We start from the raw sequence: 23083 nt of genomic DNA, 5'->3' as shown, positions 1-23083 counted from the left end.
AAAAATATGACGAAAGAAAATTTTTAATCCTTAATTAGAGTTTTGGAAGATGAAATGAGAAATTTTTCCAAAAAGTAGAGCCAAAAGACAAAGAGATGGTAAACAGAAAATATAAGGCAATTAGTGGACTAGACCTGAGAGCCGATATCCAAATAATAGGAATTCTACAAAGGAAGAACAGAGAAAACAGAAGGAAGACATCAACAATGACATATTCAGGAATATTTTCCGGAACTGAAGGATGAGTTTGCAGATTGAAAGGCCCCACTTAGCACTCAACAAAATGGGAGGGGGAAAAGAGTAGTTCAACACTAAATACACACTATCAGGAAATTTCAGAACATGGCAACAAGAAAAATATCCTACATGCTTCTGGAATGAAGAGTTGGGGCACTGATAAAGTACAAAGGCTCAGGACTCAGAACAGCTTTAAAGTTTTCCATGTCAACACTAAAATGTAGAAAATAGTAGAACAAAATCTTCAAAGTTCAGAGAAAAAATGGTCTTCAATCTTTAGTCAGGCTATCAGTTGGTATGAGAGTAGGCCATAGACCTTTTTTTACATACATATTCTAAAATATAAATTACCCTCTAATCACCCATTCTCAAAAAGTTACTAGAAAATGTGGTCTACCAAAGTCAAGGAATAAAACAAAAACAAGGAAAATGGGGAGAGAAAATAGGATATTCAGTCAAAGGGACAAAGAGAATCCCCACAGTAATGATGAAGAGAGATTCCAAGGTGGAACACCCAACAGGACTGAAGCAAGTCCAAAGGCTCTAGAAGACATTTCTGCAGGCAGACAAATAGAATATCTGTTGTATCAGAATATATTGAGAGGAGATTGAGGTTAAATTAATGATAAACAGTAAACAAACAAAACTAAGCAAATGAAATAAGGTCATTATGAGCTCTGGGGAATAAATACCTGTTTCTCTGGTGGAACTATGACTGATACAGATTTTGTTACCTCCTCTGCTTCTAGAGAAACAGAATCTTAAGAATGAGTTTTCTGAATTGATTCAGGGTTTTCTTGAACTGGGTCTCTGATTAGATTTAAAATACTAAAGAGTATCCGGCAGTAAAGAGGGCATTTGCAGTTCATAATGTGAAGTGGCACCAGAGATAAGCAAAATGTCACGATTGGCTACTCCTCACCAAATACCTATAAAAGTTAAGATTCTAGGTGACTATGTATTTGATACCTTAGAAAATTTTAGTCAAACTAAAAAGAATAATAAGATTCCCTGGTTGCTCCTAACTGAGCTGGAGAAAGTGTACAAACAAAAGGATGAACTCAGGGCTTCCAATACTGAGCTCAAGCTCTGCATAAATGACCTGAACGTCTCTATGTCTGAGCTCAAAGAGACTTTTATCTCATTATAGCTACAAGGCTAAGATTTCTGAAAACCAAACCCAGAGTTTCATCCTGCAAGCAGCTGAATTACAATACAAATTGAATTCCCAGTTGTCTTCTGTTAAAGTGAGGGCATTGACTGGGAAGGAATGGGATCCTAGTCATTGGAATGGGGACATTTTGGAAGATTCCAATGAAACTAGATAAATAGAACCTGTAGTCTGCCAATAAAAGCAGTCCTTCCACCCTGTCTGTGGAGGTTTACCCTGCTTTGCGTGAAGAAACTATCTATAACGGCCTCTCCTATGGTAGTTCCTTTCCAAGACACTTCTGATTCTCCTTAGGACCCATCATTACCACTCCTTTTGCTTCTAGACCTAAAACTGTACTCAAGTCCCAACAAGGGTGAGATATAATTGTAACCCAAAGTAGTTTCTCCACACAACAAAAGAAGTGCATGAGTTTTCCAGTTTATAAAGACAGAAATCTAGGGTACGGGAGAATGGTGGAGGGAAAATAAAGTTAGATTAGGCAAAATTTATTCATACGGGCCCCTGAATCAGAGATTCTGGACTCAATGATTTCGTTTGAAGGGTTAGAATGAACTCTAATAGTTTGTTTCATTGACTGAAACATGGACCAAATATGTACTAAAAGAAGTCAAAAATGCCACAACTGCCTTGGTATGCTCTAGAGGACGGACTCAAAAGGCTTATGGAGATTGGGACAATAGAGTGGATTTGTAATGTAAGACCTGCTCATCCCCACCGGGCGAGTCCAGAAGAAAATATTATAATCCAATGGACAGGATGACCCATTCTTTGCCTACTAGTCATCCTCTTTCCCCAGCCACTGCTGTCATAGCCCAATGGTCTCATGAACAAAGTGACCATTCTGACAGAGATGGAGGTTAGGCACAGGCTCAGCAGCATGAACTTCTACTCAGCCACGTCGACATGGCTACAGCCACTGTCTAGTACCTAATCAGCCAGCAGCACCCGTAACACTGAGTCCTTAATGTGGCACTATTCCCCAAGGTGATCAGTTACTTAATTGTTGGCAGATTGATTACATTTGACCACTTCCATCATTGAATGGGCAGCATTTTGTTCTTTCTGGAATGGATACGTACCTTTGATACAAATTTCCCTTTCCCGCACACACTGCTTTTTCCAAAACTACCAACCATCTACTTACAGAATGCCTTCCCCACCATCATGGTAAATTATGCACTGCATTACTTCTAATCAAGACACTCAATTCACAGCAAATGAAATGTGTCATCGGGCCCATACTCATGGAATTCAGTGGTGTTACTATGCTCCCCATCATCCTGAAGCACCTGGCTTGAAAGAATGGTGGAATGGCCCTTGAAAGAGTCAGTTACAGTGCCAAATAAGCGGCAATGCCTTGCAGGACAGGAACAGAGGTTCTCCAGGAGGCTGTACAGGCTCCGAATCAGCATTCAATCACGTAACACATGATTCTCCCATAGCCAACTGTCGTGCGGGAGACCCTGCTGGCTGCGCCATTTGTCGTGCAGGGCAGCCTGCGGGGTCTCTGCTCCCACTCCCCACATAAGAATGCAGGACATGGTGAGGCCAAAAAGGAACACCCACGGAGCCATAGGTAGGAGAGTCATACTACTATAGTCTCGCTGGTGGCTGGGTTGGAGACACAGGAAGCAGGAGCCACACTATCTGCAACCTGCCGTCCACTTCTCTGCAATCTGCAATCCGCACTCCGCTGTGCTAACTGCAATCTGCGCTTGCCAACCACCATCCTCTTGCTAGCCCCCATTTTCTGCTAGCAAAACCATGGCAGTTATATTAGTGGCCAATGGCTCACTGGTTATAGCTGACGGCCAACTAGCCACAGTTGATGGCCATTTACTACCTGAGCCAGCACCTCTCCTCGTGAGGCTGAAAGCCTGGACTGCACTCCTGGCTCTGTCCCCACTATATATATATATATATATATATATATATATATATATATATATATATATATATATATAATATTGTTTTATTCTCTCTTCTCCCCTTATCGACTAACATACTATGTATTAATACTAGTTAACTTTATATTATAATATTTAAGTTACAGAATAGCAAGAAGAGTGAAGTTCACTCAAGGACTTCACATTCTCATCTAGGGATAGGGTTAGTGCATTTTAACTTGTATACAGGATAGTTGAATCATGTTAGGCAGAAGTATGGCCCTGTTATTGTCTTTATTTGGAAATTATCATTTAAGGAGCTATGTGTGGGTACCAAATTGACAAAGGGTGGACTGTGATATCAGTTTAATGTGTCAGCTTGCCTAGGGTATAGTAGTACCTAGTTATGTAATCAAACACCAAACTAGGTATTGATGGAAAGGTATTTTGTAGACCTGATTAACATCTACAATCAGTTGACTTTAAGTAAAGGAGATTATCTTTGATAAATTGGGTGGGCCTGGCTAATCAGTTGAAAGGCCTTAAGAGCAGAACTGAGGCTTCCCTGAGAAAGAAGAAATTTTATTTATGGACTACAGTGTCAGCTTCTGCCCAAGAGTTTACTGCCTGCCCTTCTTGATAGCCTGCCCGATGGATTTGAACTTGCCTAGTCAGCCCCGACCATGGCATAAACCAATTACTTAATCTCTCCCTCTCTCTTTCTCTCTCTCTCTCTCCATATTTATATGTATATGTATGTAGAGGTAGAGATATAGACATAGACATAGATATCGGTAGATAGATAGATAGATGATAGATAGATAATTCTATAGTAATATAGAATAACATATATAAAGAGATTTATTGCAAAGAATAGAATATTGTAAGATATCTTTATATCTATCTATATTATCTACCTATATCTATCTATCTATCTATCTATCTATCTATCTATCTATCTATCTATCTATCTATCTATACAACGCTTACTGGTTCTATTTCTGTCTCCTACTAGCTCTGTTTCTCTGTTGGAATCCTGACAGTCTTTTAAAGAGATTTTTGCTGTTTTTGAGAGCAATTTGCACAAGTGATGTGAAAGAAATGTTTGTTGACTAATTGCTACAAGTTTGCTTCATATGTTTTTGTTATAAAGAAGGTAACTTTTTTTTTCAGTGCAGGGCCACTGCTTCAAAACAAAGCAGGACTACCAGGAAAGGACAGGGTTATGAAATTATGTATTTTTTCAGCTTCTTTTATTACTGAGAAGGCAGGAAAACACTTTTGAATTTATTGGCAAAGTCCTTTTAAAACATCTTGAAATTATTTTTCAATTCCTTGAAGAAACAGACTTCTTTATTTTATAGATATCTTTTTAATTCCAAAAATACCAGAAAACCCCATGTCTATAGTAACTTAAAACTCTACTGTTCTTAAAAAAAAAATTGTACAAATGTATGAGACTCCTGCTAGCTTCAATACACTCTCTACTGATAACCCATTGTGTGAATTCTTCTAAATGTTTAATATGCTTCTATACACACATGTACCATTTTAAAATAAAATATGTTAAAATAAATAAACTACAAACACCTAAGAATAGCTTCTTAAGTGTGCAAATATATATTTAACTTTCTCTTTGAACGTTAGACCCATATCCATTGTAAGGATATTACATAAATTAACCATTTCCACTTTGATAGATCCAACCTCTTTTATTCATCTCCACATCACCGATCCAAAGCACAGTACCCACTACATAGTAGGCCCACAATTCATACCTGTTTACTAAATGAAGAGCAATGAATGTGTGTCTTATCCTGACAGCACTGATCGTGTGCAGGCGAGTATGAAACTGAAGAAACAAGTCTCATTTAAAACCGTCCAATGTTGCTGGAAAAAAGCTCTCACTCAGCTCTTCCACCGTGACAATGACTCTCAACCTCACAAAAGCATTAGAGAAACCAACTCTGTCTCAAAACATTTTTATTATTATTGAAGCGTAATTTCCCCTGAAACGCAAAACAGTAGGGATAATTTCATGGGGGTAAGAAAACAGAATTGAGTTATGAGTATGTTGCATGGCAGACTCTGAAATGAGGAATGGTGGGGGGTGGTTTATATAAACTTTGTCTTGCTCTTCTTGAATGAAATAAATATCCCTTATATCTCATTCAAAAAGCAAATAAAAGAAAGTTGTATGTCTCTTTAAAAACAAAACAAACAAAAAAAAACAGAAAAAGGAAACGCTGCCACTGGAGTGTTTTATTAATTTAGCTTGTGCTTCTTCTTTCCCCTGGGCTATGAGCCTCTGCAGCAGTATTTCTAACCTTGCCTGCCCGTTGGATCACCTGAAGGGACTTACAACTCACTCATGTCTGTTTCCACCCCCAGAGATTGCGATTTACTTGACCTGGGGCATGCCCTGAGCCCTGGATGTTTTTGAAGGTCCCCAGATGATTCCAATCACAGCCAAGGTTGAGAAGCACTCCTTGAAAAAGAGAAGCTGAAGTGGGGCTGCCAGACCTCCAAGGATTGCCTAACATATCACTAGTAGAAGAAAAGGAAGGGAGGAGGTGGACGGGGTTTCAGAGAAGACAGAAGGAGCATGAAGGAGAAGAAAAATGAATACACATCACATGGTGAGAAGCAGGTTGAAACAAGCAGGGAGGCTCACAACACAGCTTAAAACTGGCCTCTAGCTCTCAGATGGAATGAGACTCATTGAACATTGAACAAAATTCTCCTCTCTCTCTCTCTCTCTCTCTCTCTCTCTCTCTCTCTCTCTCTCTCTCTCTCTCTCTCTCTCTCTCAAATGAAGAATCATGGTTGCCTTAGTTCCAGCTGCTCTAACAAAATACCATACACTGGGTGGCTTACACAACAGAAATGTCTTTCTTTCTCACAGTTCTGGAGACTGGGAAGTCCAAGATCAGGGTGCTGCTGGCTCGTTGTCTAGAGAGAATCCTTGTCTTCATTTGCAGACAGCCGTCTTCTCCTTGTATTTTCACGTGACTGAGAGAGTTCTGATCTCTTTCTCTTCTTATAAAGACACACTAATCTCATCATGGGGCCACACCCTCATAAACCTTATAACCTCCCAAAGACCCTACCTCCTAATACCGCCATGATAGGGATTAGGGCTTCAACGTATGAATTTGGAGGGACACAATCATGCCATCCATATTGGTCATAATCTCAGGATTTTAGATGTTGGCATTGTGGCAGTCCTAGAGGTATGCCATCCTTCAAGACAGACCCTCCTACAACAGTTGTAGTTAGCTGATTCCCACCAGTTAACTGTGGGATCCACAGCAGTGTTTAGGCTGAGACTGTGCTCTTTCTGGGCTGCTCCCTGCTAATGACACAGCGGGGATACTAAAATCAGGCCATTGGTGCTGATGCAGGACTTTTCTAATGGGCAATCTTTGTTCTGGGAGTCCCTGAGACTGTCAGAGCTGTGCTGCAGCCTGAGGTTTTCACTACCTAATCCTCCTTCCTTTCTCGCCCCTTTTTTCACAGGCCTCAGGCAGCGTCACTCTCTCTGCTTAGCCCTCCTCCTTCACTCCTTAACTTTCATAGACATTTCCCCCAATATATTTCTTGCATTCCTAACTCCTTCCTGTCATCTGCTTCTCAGGGGACCCAAACCAAAACAGGATGGGAGCTCAAAAACCATCTAAACTTATATATACATTCTTCTTAGCTCAGAAACCTCAGGTTCAAGTGATTTGCTGAATGTCACATGGCTCCTGCGTGGCAGACCAGAATTAGCAATAGGTTTCACAATCCACAATCAAATGCTTTTTCTCCCCAAATAGAAAAGATTCAAAATAAAGGTGACTTCATTGGAAAATAAAAAACTAAAAGTAATAACAAAAGTACAAAAATTTATACTGGGTGAGAACATTGAAACACTCAAGGGACATTCTAACAAGGTATACTCACAAAATATTTATAGGTAAAGTAAACACAGCGGGAGGAGCAAGAAAGCAAAAGAAAACATTAGGAACATCCAGGCACAGTTTCAGGTCCTCGCTCAGCCAGGCAGACATTCTCCATCTGCAGAATGCAAATCACTAAAATGTGTATGATATCTCCATCTTCGGGAAGCCAACTAGAGTGGGTTAGTAGTGTCCCCTCAAAATGCATGTCCATCCAGAACCTCAGAATGTAATCTTCTTTGGAAGTAGAGTCTTTGCAGATGTAATTAAGGTAAGGATTGAAACGCGATCATACTGTATTAGGGTGGATCCAACATCCAGTGAAAATGTCCTTATAAGAGAGAGACAGAAAAGGACACACAGAAGAGATTGGAGTGATGCAGCTACAATCCAAAAAATGCCAGGAACCACCAGAAGCTGGAGGAGGAAAGGAAGAACTCCCCCCATGAGCCTTCAGAGGCAGTGAGTCCCTGTCAGAACTTGGATTTTGGACTTCTGGCCTCCAGAGCTGTGAGAGAATAGATTTCTGTTGTGGTAAGTCATCAGGTTTGTGCTAATTGGTTACGGCAACCCTAGGAAACTAACATGCCGTATATACTGAAGGGTCTTTTACACTGGTTACATAGCAAAAATCAGACTGTGTGACAAATATAAAAATCAAAGCCATCAACAGTTTTCAGTGATCAATGTGGAGAAGCTGATACAGGATGCCCCTGGGAGATTTTTGGATTTCAGAGAGCACTTTACATTATAAATCTCTAGCGAGAATATTCCACTCCCATGCTGGTCAGGGTCGGTACCACGGCTCCAGGGTAGAGATAAGCACAGAGCTACCACAGAACAGTTGCTTGTTGAACTATCCTTACCCAGTTACACAGCCAGAGAATTATTCTGGGCTCCTATGGTGAGAATGTAAAGGAAGACTGTCTTACCTCAATCTGGGTTGATACCCAGGTTCTAAGTGGTCACTGAATAGAATTTCTTCTCACCCTTAATTTCCTCATCTATAAAATAAGAAGGTTGGACTAAATCACCTTCCAGTGCTAGCATACTCTAATTAAAGACATATAGGTGTATATGGGTCAAGCAGAGCTTATCATTTGGAGGGAGGGTGGTTTAATACTTATGTACGGCCTGGGAAGAGGACAGTAACTGTATCTTTTGACAAATTTTTCAGTTAATTCTTGTATCAGGGTCTCCAAGACCACTCTCAGGCTTGGTGATTTCCTAGAAAGACTCATGGGACTCAAAACCTAGTATACCCAGTTACTGTTTATTACAGTGAAAGGATACAGATTGCAATCAATGAGGGGAAAGGGCACAGGGGGTGAAGTCCAGGAGAAATCAGGCATAAGCTTCCAGGTGTCCCTTCCCAGTGGCGTCACATAGGGACATGATTCATTCTCTCAACAACACATGTGACAATACATGTGAAGTGTTGCCAACCAGGGAAGCTTGGTGTCCAGGGTTTTTATTGGGGTTCAGTTATTATGCATGCAGTGCCAATGAGACTGACTTCAGCTACTCAGATTCCAGCCCTTCCCACTCCAGAAGGAAAACAGGCATTCACCATAAACCACATCATTAGGATGAATTTATCTTGTTCAAGTGGTCCAGCATGGCCCAAGGCCTCGGGCATAAAAAAAAATCACTCTTATCAGGGAGAATATTCCAATGGCTTGGTATTTTAGCTTTTGTTTCTGAGAGACTCACAGCATCCATTTAATAAAGGAACCCAAGTGTATTCCTTTTATCTGCACCCAAGAGTCTTAACAGATACTTTAATATTTTTAATAAATTACTGGTACCTTGCAATAGTAGAGGTAAAGGTATCTAGATTATGTTATGTTTTTAAAGTTAAAACCTTACATAATAATTGGGTACCTTTAGCTAGAAGTGCTTTTCTGATTTTTATATCAGAGATTCAGTCATGTCACCTGTTTAGCCCCTTAAGAATATTGTATCAGATCCATAAAATGTAAGATTTTTTCCTGTTTTTATTTTGCCTTTGATAAAGCCAGGATTATACAATAATTCTGTTTTGCAATTTAGCTTTCACTTAGTGCTATATCATGGACATCTTTGTTTTCAATGCCTCTAGTCTAGATCTACCTCACACTTTTTAATGACTCAATTGTGTGGATGAAAAAAATTAATCAATCTTCCGTGATTATTTAGGTTGTTTCAGGCTGTTTGCTAGTAAATATTTTTTCAATTATTATCCCTGGAAATGTGTGTAAGTAGAACAACAGGATTTGATTTTATGCATCCTGTGGGGATTCTTGTTATTGTTTTCTGCCAATAATGCAAGCAACTCTGATTGCTAGATAGAGAAAGACACCCCTTCTCTTATTTGTGTTTCTAAGGAAATACTTAGTATGTGCTAAGGAATTTAATATTTAGTATCTTATTTAATCCTCACAAGAAGGATAAGCAGCTAATTACTATTCTTGTTTTTTTTTTAATCTTACAGTTTTACTAATTATGAAATAATATACAGTTATAGGGAATTTAGAAAATGTAGAAATCCTTAAAGAAGAAAACTAACACCTTTGATTTAGCTGCTCAGAGAAAACCTCTGACAATATTTCAATGACTCTCTATTGTATTATCTTTCCCTGCAACTATTTCACATAGTTGAAATTCAGCTTTACACAATTCTGCATCCTGCTTTTTAAGATTATAACAAAACATTTCCTATGCTACTCTTCTTGATAGCCAACTTTCAAAAAATGCTGCATAATATTCCATTGTGTTTCTGTACATATGCTATTAGCCTTTCAGTTTGCTTCCATTATTTACTACAATAAATCATTTGCTGTGAAGGATATCTTTGGTGCATAGCTACATTCTGAATTTTACATTACTTTTCAAAATAAAGTCCTAGAAATAACATTAAAAGTTCAAAGCTCCTAGCATATATTGCCAACTGAATGTTTCATTAGTCATTGATTATTCCTACCAAGCCATCAGGTATTCCACCGAGAAGGATCATACTCTCAACTATAGTTTTAGCACTCCTCTAGTTTCATGGGGTCAACATCAGCCATTTACTACGTACTTTTTCTTCTTCCTGTATTATCAGAAAATTTTCTTTAATATAGAAATATATGAATAAACTTAACACATTACAAGAGCTTCTTTATAATATACTTTAAAAATTGTCTTTTAGCTTTATTTGTATTCTACTGGGGTGGGTCATATTCTTCATATTACCTATATTCTTAAGATTTATTTTTTAAACACTAAGAACTTTCCTATTGTTTAAGTTTTTATTGTAGGGTTGGGGAGTATCTATATACCTGTTTTGGGTAGCAATAAGTCACTAAAATTATTTAAATTTCTTTTTGAAGATTTTTTTTCCCTAAGAAAAACTGCTTATTTATTTATTTATTTACTTAATGCATGTTTATCATAGTAAAATAAGCTTTTTCTGTTTTTTTCTGACTCTATTTCTGAGACACTTCTCTTAAGAAAAATTTCAGCTCTTACTGGGAAACAGAGAAATAAGAACTAGTAATGGTTTTTATTTACAAAATACACTCCCATGATTCTTTTTGTTTGTACACTTCTTCCTGTTATTAGGCTAGGTATAAAAATTTATCAAGAAAGGTTTTTAAGAAACCTTTTCTGAGATTTACTGTAGTAGGTGCTCCAATTTAAAACAATTTATTTTATCAGTTTTATAAAATGTTTCTTATTGGTTGCCTACATGGTATTTAAAAGTATGATTTTCATTTTGTTTCTCTAACCTTGAATACAAATGGAAATTTGCTCAATTTGAAAGTACAATTTTATATAAAAGCTGAGAGAGAACAAGTGTCATGCACTCTATATTTCATATCAATAGGAACTTGTAACATCCACTAGTGCAAGCATTAGTTGTGTTTAATGCAAAATGGAAAATTATACTCTCATTACACTTTTACATGCAGCATACTGACTCTCAATTTAAACAGATTTGTACAGCACTAAGAATTATAAATGACTATACTTACCTAGAAGTAGTAATTACTTTCTTAGTATCTAGCTAAAATACAGATATATAAAGTCCTATCTTTTTGACATATAAATTGTGCTGACAGAATTTAAAATGGTAGTTAAAAAAAAAAAAGTATGGCTGTACTTTCAGCAGCAAAGCCAACACATACAAATTTGGGGGAATCAAGATTTTGTTTTTAATTTTGAACTGCTCTTAGGAATTCATATTTTTCCCAACATTACACTGAACTGAACGTCCAGGCTCATCTTGGAGTTGACCCAAAGCCACTGAGTGGCTGTCTTGTAGTCTCCTCCAAAGAGAAGGAAAATAAGAATTCTCTGAGTCCAGGATAGATCCATCTCAGCAGTGAATTTCATGTAGACCAATGTTGATTTCTGGGAATACAGAAAGGAACAGGGAGTATGGTGGTGGAGGAGGTGGTAAGGAAACAGTTCTTAGCTTTGTTGGAAAGAAAAGGCAGCTCGAGCAAAGGTCAGCAATTTTCATCCAGGTCCGTGCTTTTTCATAGTGGTAACACAAAACAACACTTCGTTACTTTCCAGAACTGTTTTCCCCCCACCAGATTAATTATATCTCTGAAGTCATTCTACCTTCAAACACTGCAGCATTCATTATTCATGATCTCATAAACCTTTACCAAAGCTATCTAAATTTTTAGCCCACGCTATCTGTAGGTACAAACTCTGTATCATAAGTCTTCAGTGCACTGAGGAATTTATTTGTTCTAAAACTACCACGCTTGCAAGCTCTAAGGATCATTCTGTCCATCTTTTCAGCACGGATTTGAAACATTCCTGACTTTTTCTTGAGTAACAGAGGCCAGAACTTTAGCTCAGAGCACGTATTTTAATTTGTTTCTAACACTTTCCCTGATGGTCCCTTTCCATATACATTTGAATTTTTCCCCCATAATGTTACCCAGGTTGTCCACTGTCAAACATCTGTCATTTTTCTGCCCGTTTGTATGGTGTTCTGGGATATTCTTGTAGTTTTTCAAAATTCCAGTATCTAGGAGAGTCTAGCGTCATCTGTAAATTTGGATTTTTTTTGTACACAATTTTTTAATATTATAAGTAAAAATATTATTCTAAGCACTGATCTTTGTGAGTCATATTGCTGGGTACTTCTTTATTTAGAGAAGTAGCCTGCGGTTTTGTATAATTTAGGTCTGGATCCCAGTGGTTCAATGTTTAAGATTACTGTGGAAGCTGGATCTAATATATTAATTTATGAAAGTATGAATAAATTACATTCTGATTGTCCTTTAATTACACCACTTAACTGCTGAGTCTGATGGCACTGCAAATGGTTAGATCTAAAAGGAAATCCAAGGATATATTTTATTTTAAAAAATTATACTTATGACATATTCCTATTATCTTTTTATTTTTGAAAAATATCTAGTTTTGTAAAAAGATATTTGTACTACTGTAACGAACATTTGCTTACGTGTTTGTAGTGTTTTCTTATTGTCTATTGATGTACTTATAAGGTACACAAGATCTTAAGTCATTTCTTCCAAAATTATTTTTTCATTTTTTCTTATACCACTTTGTAAGTCTATATACACAGATTAAGTGTTCAATAAATGTCATAAATAATTATTGAGCAACTGCTGTATGTAAGCTTCAGCCTAGGTATTTTGTACATTAATAAAAGAATTGAAAAGACTCTAGAAAGACAAATCATTATAAAATAATAAGGCTGAAGGGCTGGTGATGGTTGGACCCAGCAGTGCTGGGACGGTGAGCACAGAGCTGGGTGGTTGGGGCTGGGCAGGGACTTCCTTCCTCCTGCGGAGCCCCTCTCGGCCCTGCCCCTTCACCTGGCGGTGGGCGGTTTCCGAGGAGCCTCGGCCTCCGCAGCTTACAGTCGAGCATGAGTCTTCTTATGATTAGTGAGAATGTAAAATTGGCTCGTGAATATGCGTTGCTGGGAAACTATGACTCCACGATGGTGTATTATCAGGGAGTTCTTGACCAAATGAACAAGTATCTATACTCAGTCAAAGATACGTACCTCCAACAGAAATGGCAACAGGTTTGGCAGGAAATAAATGTGGAAGCTAAACATGTTAAGGATATCATGAAACCACTAGAGAGCTTTAAATGAGACAGCTCTCCATTGAAAGCTGAACAGCATGAGCTTCCCGCTTCTGAGGGAGAAGTCTGGTCCTTGCCTGTAGCTGTTGAATGAAGACCCTCACCAGGTCCTAGAAAACGCCAGTCTTCTCAAAACAGTGACCCTAAACCACACAGTAACCATCCAAGTACAACTGTCAAGAGTTCACCATCCATCTGCACACAGTCTTCACAATGACAGAGGGAAAGCTCTTCGTTGTCGAGAAAAGAAAGAACAGAATAAAGGAAGAGAGGAAAAGAGCAAATCACCTGCCGCAGTGACAGAACCAGAGACAAATAAATTTGATAGTACTGGATATGATAAAGACTTAGTAGAAGCTTTGGAGAGAGATATAATTTTTCAGAATCCCAATGTTCGATGGGATGATATTGCTGATTTGGTAGAAGCTAAGAAGTTGCTTAAGGAAGCTGTGGAGTTACCAATGTGGATGCCAGAGTTCTTTAAGGGCATTAGGAGACCATGGAAAGGAGTGTTGATGGTTGGCCCGCCCGGCATGGGAAAGACCCTTCTTGCTAAAGCAGTAGCTACAGAATGCAAGGTAACATTCTTCAATGTCTCTTCATCAACGCTGACTTCCAAATACAGAGGAGAGTCGGAGAAGCTTGTTCGTCTTCTGTTCGAAATGGCTCGATTTTATTCTCCAGCCACCATATTTATTGATGAGATTGATTCCATTTGTAGTCGCAAAGGGACTTCTGAAGAGCACGAAGCAAGCAGAAGGGTGAAAGCTGAGCTGCTGGTTCAGATGGATGGTGTTGGAGCTGCTTCTGAAAATGATGACCCTTCCAAAATGGTTATGGTTCTGGCAGCCACTAATTTTCCCTGGGATATTGATGAGGCTCTAAGACAACGTCTTGAGAAAAGAATCTACATTCCATTACCGTCAGCAAAAGGCAAGGAGGAGCTACTATGAATTAGTCTCCGTGAGCTGGAATTTGCCGATGATGTTGACCTTGCAAGTATAGCAGAAAACATGGAAGGTTATTCAGCTGCAGACATTACCAACGTGTGCAGGGATGCGTCCTTGATGGCAATGACAAGGCGTATTGAAGGTTTGACTCCAGAAAAAAGCCGAAATCTTTCAAGAGAAGAAATGTACATGCCTACAACTATGGAGGATTTTGAAATGGCTTTAAAAAAGGTTTCTAAGTCAGTATCTGCTGCAGATATTGAGAGATACGAGAAATGGATATTTGAGTTTGGATCATGCTAAGTTCTCACATGTAAACTGTGAGAAATCTGCCTTAAGTGTTTGAATAATTAAATGTAGTATTTCATTGCACTGAGTGCTATATTTTTTTAAACTTTCATAATGGTAAGATTAAAAAAAACCTTATGATTCTGAATAAAGGCAATTTTTTAAAGCTAAAAAAATAATAATAATAAGGCTGGATAGCATATGGATAGTAGTAAAAGAAAGAAGTCCAAGTGGCAGAAATCACAGTGGAACCAAGTTTTTTCAGGTTTGTGGACAGGTAGAGGTGGAAAGTTGGTAAGTGATGCATGTTTGGTTCTTGGTGTTTTTTGTTTGTTTGTTTGTTTTTTTTTTAAAGATTTTATTGTGGAAGGGGAACAGGACTTTATTGGGGAATAGCGTGTACTTCCAGGACTTTTTTCCAAGTCAAGTTGTTGTCCTTTCGATCTTAGTTGTGGAGGGCGCAGCTCAGCTCCAGGTCCAGTTGCCATTGCTAGTTGCAGGGGACACAGCCCACCATCCCTTGCAGGAGTGGAGGAATTGGACTGGCAACCTTGTGGTTGACAGGATGCGCTCCAACCAACTGAGCCGTTCGGGAGGCAGCCCAGCTCAAGGTGCCGTGTTCAATCTTTAGTTTCAGGGGGCACTGCCTACCATCCCTTGTGGACTTGAGGAATCGAACTGGCAACCTTGTGGTTGAGAGCCCACTGGCCCATGTGGGAATCGAACCGGCAGCCTTCAGAGTTAGGAGCACGAGCTCTAACCCCCTGAGCAACCAGGCCGGCCCAGTTCTTGGTTTTAAACATCAAAATCTAACTTTAGCTAGCTAAGAAGAAAATAGTTTTATTACAAGGTTAGGGCGTAGCTCACAGAATTGAAGGAAAGGCCAGAAAACCAGCATCAGAAAATGACAGAAAGCTTGGTAGCAGAAATTATAGGTAAGGTTGTGCTTCAGTCTGGTTAGGATTCTATTACTGGCCCAATCACTGCTGAACAGTACTAGAAATGACATAACTATGAATGAATTCTAAGATTTCTGTCCGTTATTGCCATTCATTCACAACTCAATACTTGGATAGAAGTATACAGTTGGTGGCACCAAGTTTACATACCAGCAGTTGGTTTGGGGGAAAGAAAGTATCCAACCTGTTAGCCTTCTCTAATGCTATGTAGAGCCTTGCCTCCCACACTCACATAACAAGGAAGTCTCCCACAATGAAAATGGGTTTTGGGGTTGAGCAGTCAAGAAAAACAAAGTACCCACTAGGGTCCACTCCTTGGCTGGCCAATTATGCACTACTTCCCATGATTATACGTCTTCACAAAAATCATCCCATCTAACAAAGCACAACCATTCTCACTCAGTTGAGAATGCAGACACCTTTCCTCACAGGATGACGATCAAATGCCTCAGGTTACTATATTCAGTTCCATATCCAGCATCTCAGGGAAATGGCTAGTCCTCCTAAGTTATATGGTAATCAATCCCATCACACTATTCTGCAATCTATGCGCTACATTGTAGTTGGCCAGTGTAAAAAAATCCTACTTACAGTGACAGAATCGGAGAAGAAAAATAAAAAGGAAATTAGTTAAAATGCACACATGCCATAAAAAAGGAAAGACATATGTTTAGAGCCTCTTTGTTTTTGAAACTAGTTTCGAGATCCTCGCTAGTATTTGTGATGTATTTTGTCAAATAGCTATTCCATGTTCCCTTGACTTTCAGCCAGAACTCAGAATAGGTATAGGTTTTTGCATCCGGTGGGGCAACCTAAACCTGATTCCTTAGGGATCTGAGCCCCTGCCCATGTAAGGTTGTTGTATAATATTCCACTAATTGAATATGAGAGTCTATCAAGGAAGCAGCTCTGGGCCTCTGGGGTTTTGTCCATACTCCTTCTGGCTGCCATTGTGTAGCAGTAAATTGATTTCCCCTCAGTGGATTATCAATCACGCCAGTCAGTACCTTAGCACCCATTTTGCCTGTGTGCCCAGCGCTCTGTGGAACTTGAAATGGCCCAAATGTGGCCTCAGCTTCTAGTTCACAATAGCATTGTTGCAATAATCTTTGTGGAAGCATTTCTCCCTTGGGTACAAAAACAGGCAGAGTATGGAGATGGGAAGAAAATGTCTTGTGAGTCGATTTTTCCTATGAACTGAATTCTTTGACCGGAGGTAGTATGGTTAGTAACATACAAGGCCATAGGAGTTAATGACCTGCGTCTGTGACAGACCTCACCAGGCAGGCCTACAGGGTACTGGCACCGAGACAATGCCTCTTAGGCTAATAACTCTTCCCTTTTGAGAAATAGCTCTTTCTATTTGACCTTTTGGAAAATGAACACCTGATCTTGGATGCCAGGTAACTCTGTGACCCCAGCTGTCCATTCTGATTCATCTACTCATGAATATAGATCAGGGTTTCTCAACCTCGACACTACTGACACTTTGGCCATTATTTTTGCTGGTGGGAAGCTATCCTGGGCAGTTTACATGTTCAGCAGCATCCCTGGCCTCTACCAACTCGTTGCTAGTAGCACCACCCAATTGTGACAATCAGAAATGTCTCTAAACATCACGAAATATTTAGCTATATTGTTCAATTTTGTCCCTGGGGGGCAAAATTGCCCTTAGTTGAGAAACACCCACAGAGGCGCATCCTTTGAATTCCATCATCCAGAAGTGTCTGAGGCTGTCCTAGAGGCCTGGGCAAATGTATGACCACATTCCCAGTAGGCTTCCTCCTGTCATGCTGCCTCTTTTCACGCAGCCTACAACTATGGCCTCATGAGAGCTCCCTATGGATAACTGACTGATGTTGGAAAAAATTCAAGTTTAAAAGAGAGGTGTTCTGTGTGTTATGTTGCTACTAGCCCAAAATGAGGTGCATTCATAGGGGCATTAACACCCCTATTCATGGGTGGCAGTGAAGGACAGGAAAGGAAAATCCTCCTAGGGAGAACTTCAAGCAGTTTATATTGTTGTCTCCCTGGCCTGACGAGGTACGGGATGAGATACGGCTTATGCATATTCATGGAGCGTGAACTAGCAGTTGGCAGAATTGTCAGGGGCTTGGAAAAGGATTGGTGCCAACTTAAGAAAGGTTAGGAAGAGGTATATAGATGGGTCTCTTAAAACGGATCCAGTATGTGAGGCTGTTTCTGAGCGATGTTAATTAATGCTCACTGCAGGGTCCCTCACTGTGAGAGAGGCTCTGAATGATCAGGGAGACAAGATCACTCTTTTGTAGATGTTAGTCTCCTTCTGTCAAGGCCGTGCTTAATGGGAGCATAAACAGAGTTCCAGGATGGCAAGGATGGCGTCTACAGATAGCATTTTCGGAGACTTTTCCCGGCCACTGCTGCCTCCCCTCCGCACCTTCCCTCCCTTCTTCCTCTCTCTTTGCTAAGAGCCAGCCTTGTGGTATCATATCTTGGGGTGGGAGGTTTGCCAATTCTATTAGAAGGGGTAACATTTTAGCAGTTTTGTCCTCCTTGACTGACATACTATGGTTTTAGGTTGCTTTTCTTGTCTGTGCTACTTCTAGCAGCACCACTATTTATGGATTTACTGAATTATTTATCACGGGTTCCCACATACCATTGCTCTGGACAAAGAACTTACCACACAGAAGTAAGATAATGTGCTTAGTTCGTGTTTTGTTAATCTCGCTCTTATGTACCTCTCTCTTATCAGCTGCTGTTTTCGAACATTGGAATAATCTATCAAAGACTTAGTTATGAACCAGCTGAGAGAAAACACAATTGGTGCCTTCTGATTTTTGATACTGTTTCTCCCATTCTGATATTACATAAGTCCAAAATGAAGCAGGCTCTCCCTATTACACCCAATTACCCACTCATGAAGTTTCTGCTTTTTGTTCCTCTGACTCGGGGCTGTTTTTAAAGGTTTCAGTACTTAAGGAAGGAGTACAAAAGAAATTAGTTCAAAAGAATTGGATCTTCAAACTTCCACATAGCAATTTTAGATTCTTATGCCACCAGGTAATCAGACAAAAAAAAAAAAAAAAAAAATGCTATGTTCGTTGGGGTGTTTTAACCTTTTAATACAGTTGCTGCCACACAATGAGATCAGGGAAGAGTACAGAGGGGAAACGGAAGATTCTCTGGGGTGTGTTCTTGTACTACCATATATGGTGGCAGAAGAACCAACAAGAGCTCATACCTATCAGAAATAAATTTGGTCATTATATCAGGGAAGAAATCTAATTCGCTAAGGTACAGCCGGAACAAAGACAAAAGAACAGACGCAGAGGAAGGAAGGTTTCATGACCACGCATTTAAATAAGTCAGTATCTTCTACCTGTATTTTCTTGCCGTCATATGTAATATGTATTTTAACAAATCTCCCATCTCTTTCTTGTCATTTGTGTTAGTAAGTGTTAAAATGTCTATTTTGTGTAATTTGCGGAATATCGGTAACAGAATGTGGCACTGTGGAAGAATGGACGCAATCTGAAGATCCTGGCCTTGACATTGGGCATAGTAAATGATGGTTATGTCGTTAGGCATAAGTACTTTTTGAAGTTTAAATAGGAAAGGAAGAGAATGTGTATGAAAACTAAATAGCCAAGAGTGACTTATAGTAGGTATCTGCCTTTGTTGGTGCTTGATGTCCATTCACCCATCCCAAAAGGAATTCCAGATGCTGCTCAATTATAGAAGACAAAAGGAGGAGGCACGTGACGTAATACTGGGCAACAGGGCACTCTCTCCAAGGACTCTGAACCTTTACCTAATGTTGCAAAGAACAAGAACACATGACAGGAAGGATTTATTGTATCGTTCCAACGATCCCACACTGTTCCCACTATCAGTCGGTCCCTTGCTTCCTCTCCTTGACCCACTAGCATTTTCTTGGTTCCTGCCCATCAGTTCTAAAAGACACTGGATAGCCTTTCCATCAATTCCCTTTTCCTTAAGTTAGTCAGATGGTTTCTGTTGTTTGCAAAATAGGGCCCTGCTCTAATCAAGAAAACGGGCAGAAATGAAAAAAGACAAATATAGAAAATCTCTTTTAAAATCTGTTTTAACAGAAGTCTATCTTATATGTTCAAAGAACCCACGCTTGGTATTGGATATTGTTATAGACTGCATGTTTGTGCTCCCCCACGCAATTCATTTGTTGAAACTCGAACCCCGAATAGGTTAGTATTTGGAGGTGGGGCCTTTGGGATGTAATTAGATCAGGAAGATGGCACCCCCGTGATGGGATTAGTGTCCTTGTGAGAGGAAGAGAGCCCTCTCTCCCCACCGAGTGAGGATATAATGAGAAGACAGCTGCAAGCGAACCAGGTAGAGGGTCTTCACTGGAACCCAACCATGCTGACACTCTGAACTTGGACTTCTGGCCTTCAAAACTAAGAAATAGATGTTTGTTATTTAAGCCACCCAGGATGTCGTAACCTGTTATTGTAACCACAGAACCAGCTCAAACTGGCCCTATCCTGTTTAGCGAAATACTGAGTTATTTTTCAGAGACAACAGACCAAAACCCCAAGCCATGTAGCCAGCTGCACCTGGAACTTACTGCCTCCCCACCACAGAACTAAAAGACCCGAATATAACGGGAACTTAAACACCAAAACCCTTTCAGAAGTAGAGGGTCTGCTGTCCAGGAAGATCCTGTGTTCACATACCCTACCATAAATTTCCAAACTCCAAGATCCTCCAATTAAAACTTGCCCTGACAAAAATAAAGAGCAGAAAAGTAAAAAAACAGAAAGGAAAAAAACAAAAAAACTACTTGCCCCTCCAGAGCTAAGGAATACCTCCTCCCTGTTCTTTTTTTTTCCCCTATACTCTTAAAAACCCTCCTGAATTAGCTTCCCAGTCTCCTTGGGTGTCACCATTCATAATGAAATAGCCCATCTTTCTCCACTGCAGTTCTCGTTTAGTGTTTGACTCTGCTAGCTGTTGTCGGAGGAACCCATTCTATTCTGTAACATTATAGTAGCCCTAGCTACGACAGCTATTACCTCTATTTTTTGGTGTTCTCCTCCATTTTGTCCTTATCTTTCCTATCTCCAATCGGATTTGGAGTTTACTCTGCTGCTTTACCTAACCTTTGCATTCTTAGCTTGTTTATTTTCAATCTTCCTTGTGTCATGATAAATGTTTTTGAAGTTACACATTTGCTTTACAGTGTTTTACTAAGCCCTACAAATTCTGATATGGAATACTTTCATTGTAGTTTAAATGTATTTTAAGTATTATTCTTCCCATTTTTCTCTGTAAACTTAATGTTTACAGAGACATTGTTATTAAGTAACAGTACTGTATTTAAAACTCATCTGATTTAACTAAAGACTAATTATATAGTAGTCCCCCTTATCCTTGGGGAATACATTTCAAGACTCCTAGTGGATGCCTAAAGCCACTGACCGTACCGAACCCTATATATACTATGTATTTTCCTACGCATACATACCTATGATAAACTTTAACTTATAAATTAGGCACACTAAGAGATTAACAATAAAATATAACAATACACTGTAATAAAAGTTATGTGAATGTGGTCAGTTGTTTCAGAGGATACCTTGCAGAAGTCTTTGGATAGGCTCAATGTTTCCTGGTGCAACATGTTGCTGTCAATCAGAACACATTTCTGTTCATGTCTTCCAGCAACAAATTTAATGCCTTTCCATCTTAACTAAGCACTTAGCATACACTGTAGCCATAACTTTCAAAGTTTGAGGTGCGACAACAAAGCTCGCATGAATTTTTTTCCTTCTTCAATTTCATGGATTTGTTCTTACAGATTTTAGCAATCTCAGCGTACGATTTTTTTCTTTCCTTGAGAACTTTCACCTTTTCATTTAAAGTATGCATTTTATGGTTTCTTTTTAGCATATCCAAATTGCCACCATTGATACTATTGCACTTAGGGGGCATTATTAAGTAAAATAAGGGTCACGAGAACACAAGCACTGTGACAGCCAAGCTGATAACCAAGATGGCTACTATAAATGGCCAAGGGCAGATAGTATACAAAGGGATGATTCATGACCAGGTAGGATGGCATGCGATTTCATCATGCTACTCAGAACAGCATGTAATTTTAAACTTGTGAATCTTTTTCTGAATGTTTACTTCTTGAATTTTCCATTTAATATTTTTTGGACTGAGGTTGACCAAGGGTAACTGAAACTGCTGAAATCGAAACCTCAGAAAACAAAAACTGCGGATGGGGGTGTGGACTACTGTATCTCAATAACTAAAGTAATATTCTGGTTAACTCCTAAGGCAGAATTGAATGTGGGGACATAAATAATGAATTCCTGATGAAACAGCAAGTAGATTAATAACTCATTTTACTCCAAAACTCTTGAGATCACTGATAATCATTAGCCACAGGCATACTTCTATCCAATATATCCTTTGCAAGTAACTGAATGGAATGTTTTAAACTACACAAAGAGATGAGGTCATCTGAGCCAGTTTCATCATAACAGATGGATTCCAGCTGCTAGGTAAACTCATATTGACTTTTGTTGAAAATGACACATACCAATATGAACAGCAGAGGCCAAAGGAGGAATTTATTGGCTCATGTTACCCAATTTCAAGAACGGCAGGGTCACCACTGGGCTTCAGGGACTAGAGGAGTCATTAGTGGAATTTGTGTCAGCCTTCTTCTTTCTGAACAAGCTTGGCTGACCCGATCGCCAGCATCTCCTGGGCTTGTACCATCCCAAGTTCATCATACCTTAATTTCAAGTTGAAAAATCCTGGGAAAACTAGCCTGATTTGAGTCATGTCTCTATTCCTGTTGCAATCACTGTGACCAGCGGAGATGAGAAACTAGGATTGGCCCAGCTTTGGTTAGTTAGGTAGGTACCTGTCCTTAGTCAATCACTGTGCTATGGAAGTAGGATGGTTTATATTTGGACCCTGCTGTGTTTCCCCAAAAATAGGACCTCGCCGGACCATCAGCTCTAATGCGTCTTTTGGAGCAAAAATTAATATAAGACTCGGTCTTATATAAGACCCAGTATTATATTACAGTAAAATAAGAGCAGGTCTTATGTTAATTTTTGTGCCAAAAGACGCAGTAGAACTGATGGTCCGGTGAGGTCTTATTTTCGGGAAAACACGGTATGTTAAACTGGAGAAGGGAGACTAATTTCTCAAGAAAGAGGAGTGCTAATCCAGAAGAACCATCTTATAGATACATATCTGTATGTACTTCTATTATATAGTATCTTATAGATATCTACATAAGGAAGGCCTACTGTGATATTTTTCATAGTCAAAAGACAAAGAATCTGGAAGAAGCTATCTAAATTTGGGGTGGGGGGGGTTAAGAGGGATGGGAAGAAGAAAAACTGATTTGGTTACTTGTATATTCCTTTGCAATAGAAGAGCCTTTAGAGTCAAGGTGGGGGAGTTACGCGAGTGAAAGACAAAGAGTGAAAAGAGATTCACTGCAAAAACCACTCTGGAAGGAACATTAAGCCATGGGATTTGTATACATGTA

The 23083-nt window shown here is 39.4% G+C and overlaps 1 pseudogene; it reads left to right on the top strand.

Moving 5' to 3' along the window:
• Positions 1–13027: 13027 nt before the first annotated feature.
• Positions 13028–14611, top strand: LOC109458271 (katanin p60 ATPase-containing subunit A1 pseudogene; annotated as a pseudogene).
• The last annotated feature ends 8472 nt before the right edge of the window (positions 14612–23083 follow it).

The sequence above is a fragment of the Rhinolophus sinicus genome, chromosome 17, assembly GCF_057876585.1.
Source record: "Rhinolophus sinicus isolate RSI-liver-muscle chromosome 17, RSI-T2T, whole genome shotgun sequence".
Classification (NCBI taxonomy): domain Eukaryota; kingdom Metazoa; phylum Chordata; class Mammalia; order Chiroptera; family Rhinolophidae; genus Rhinolophus; species Rhinolophus sinicus.
The sequence above is the reverse complement of the archived record's forward strand: the minus strand, read 5'-3'. Positions and strand labels throughout refer to the sequence as shown.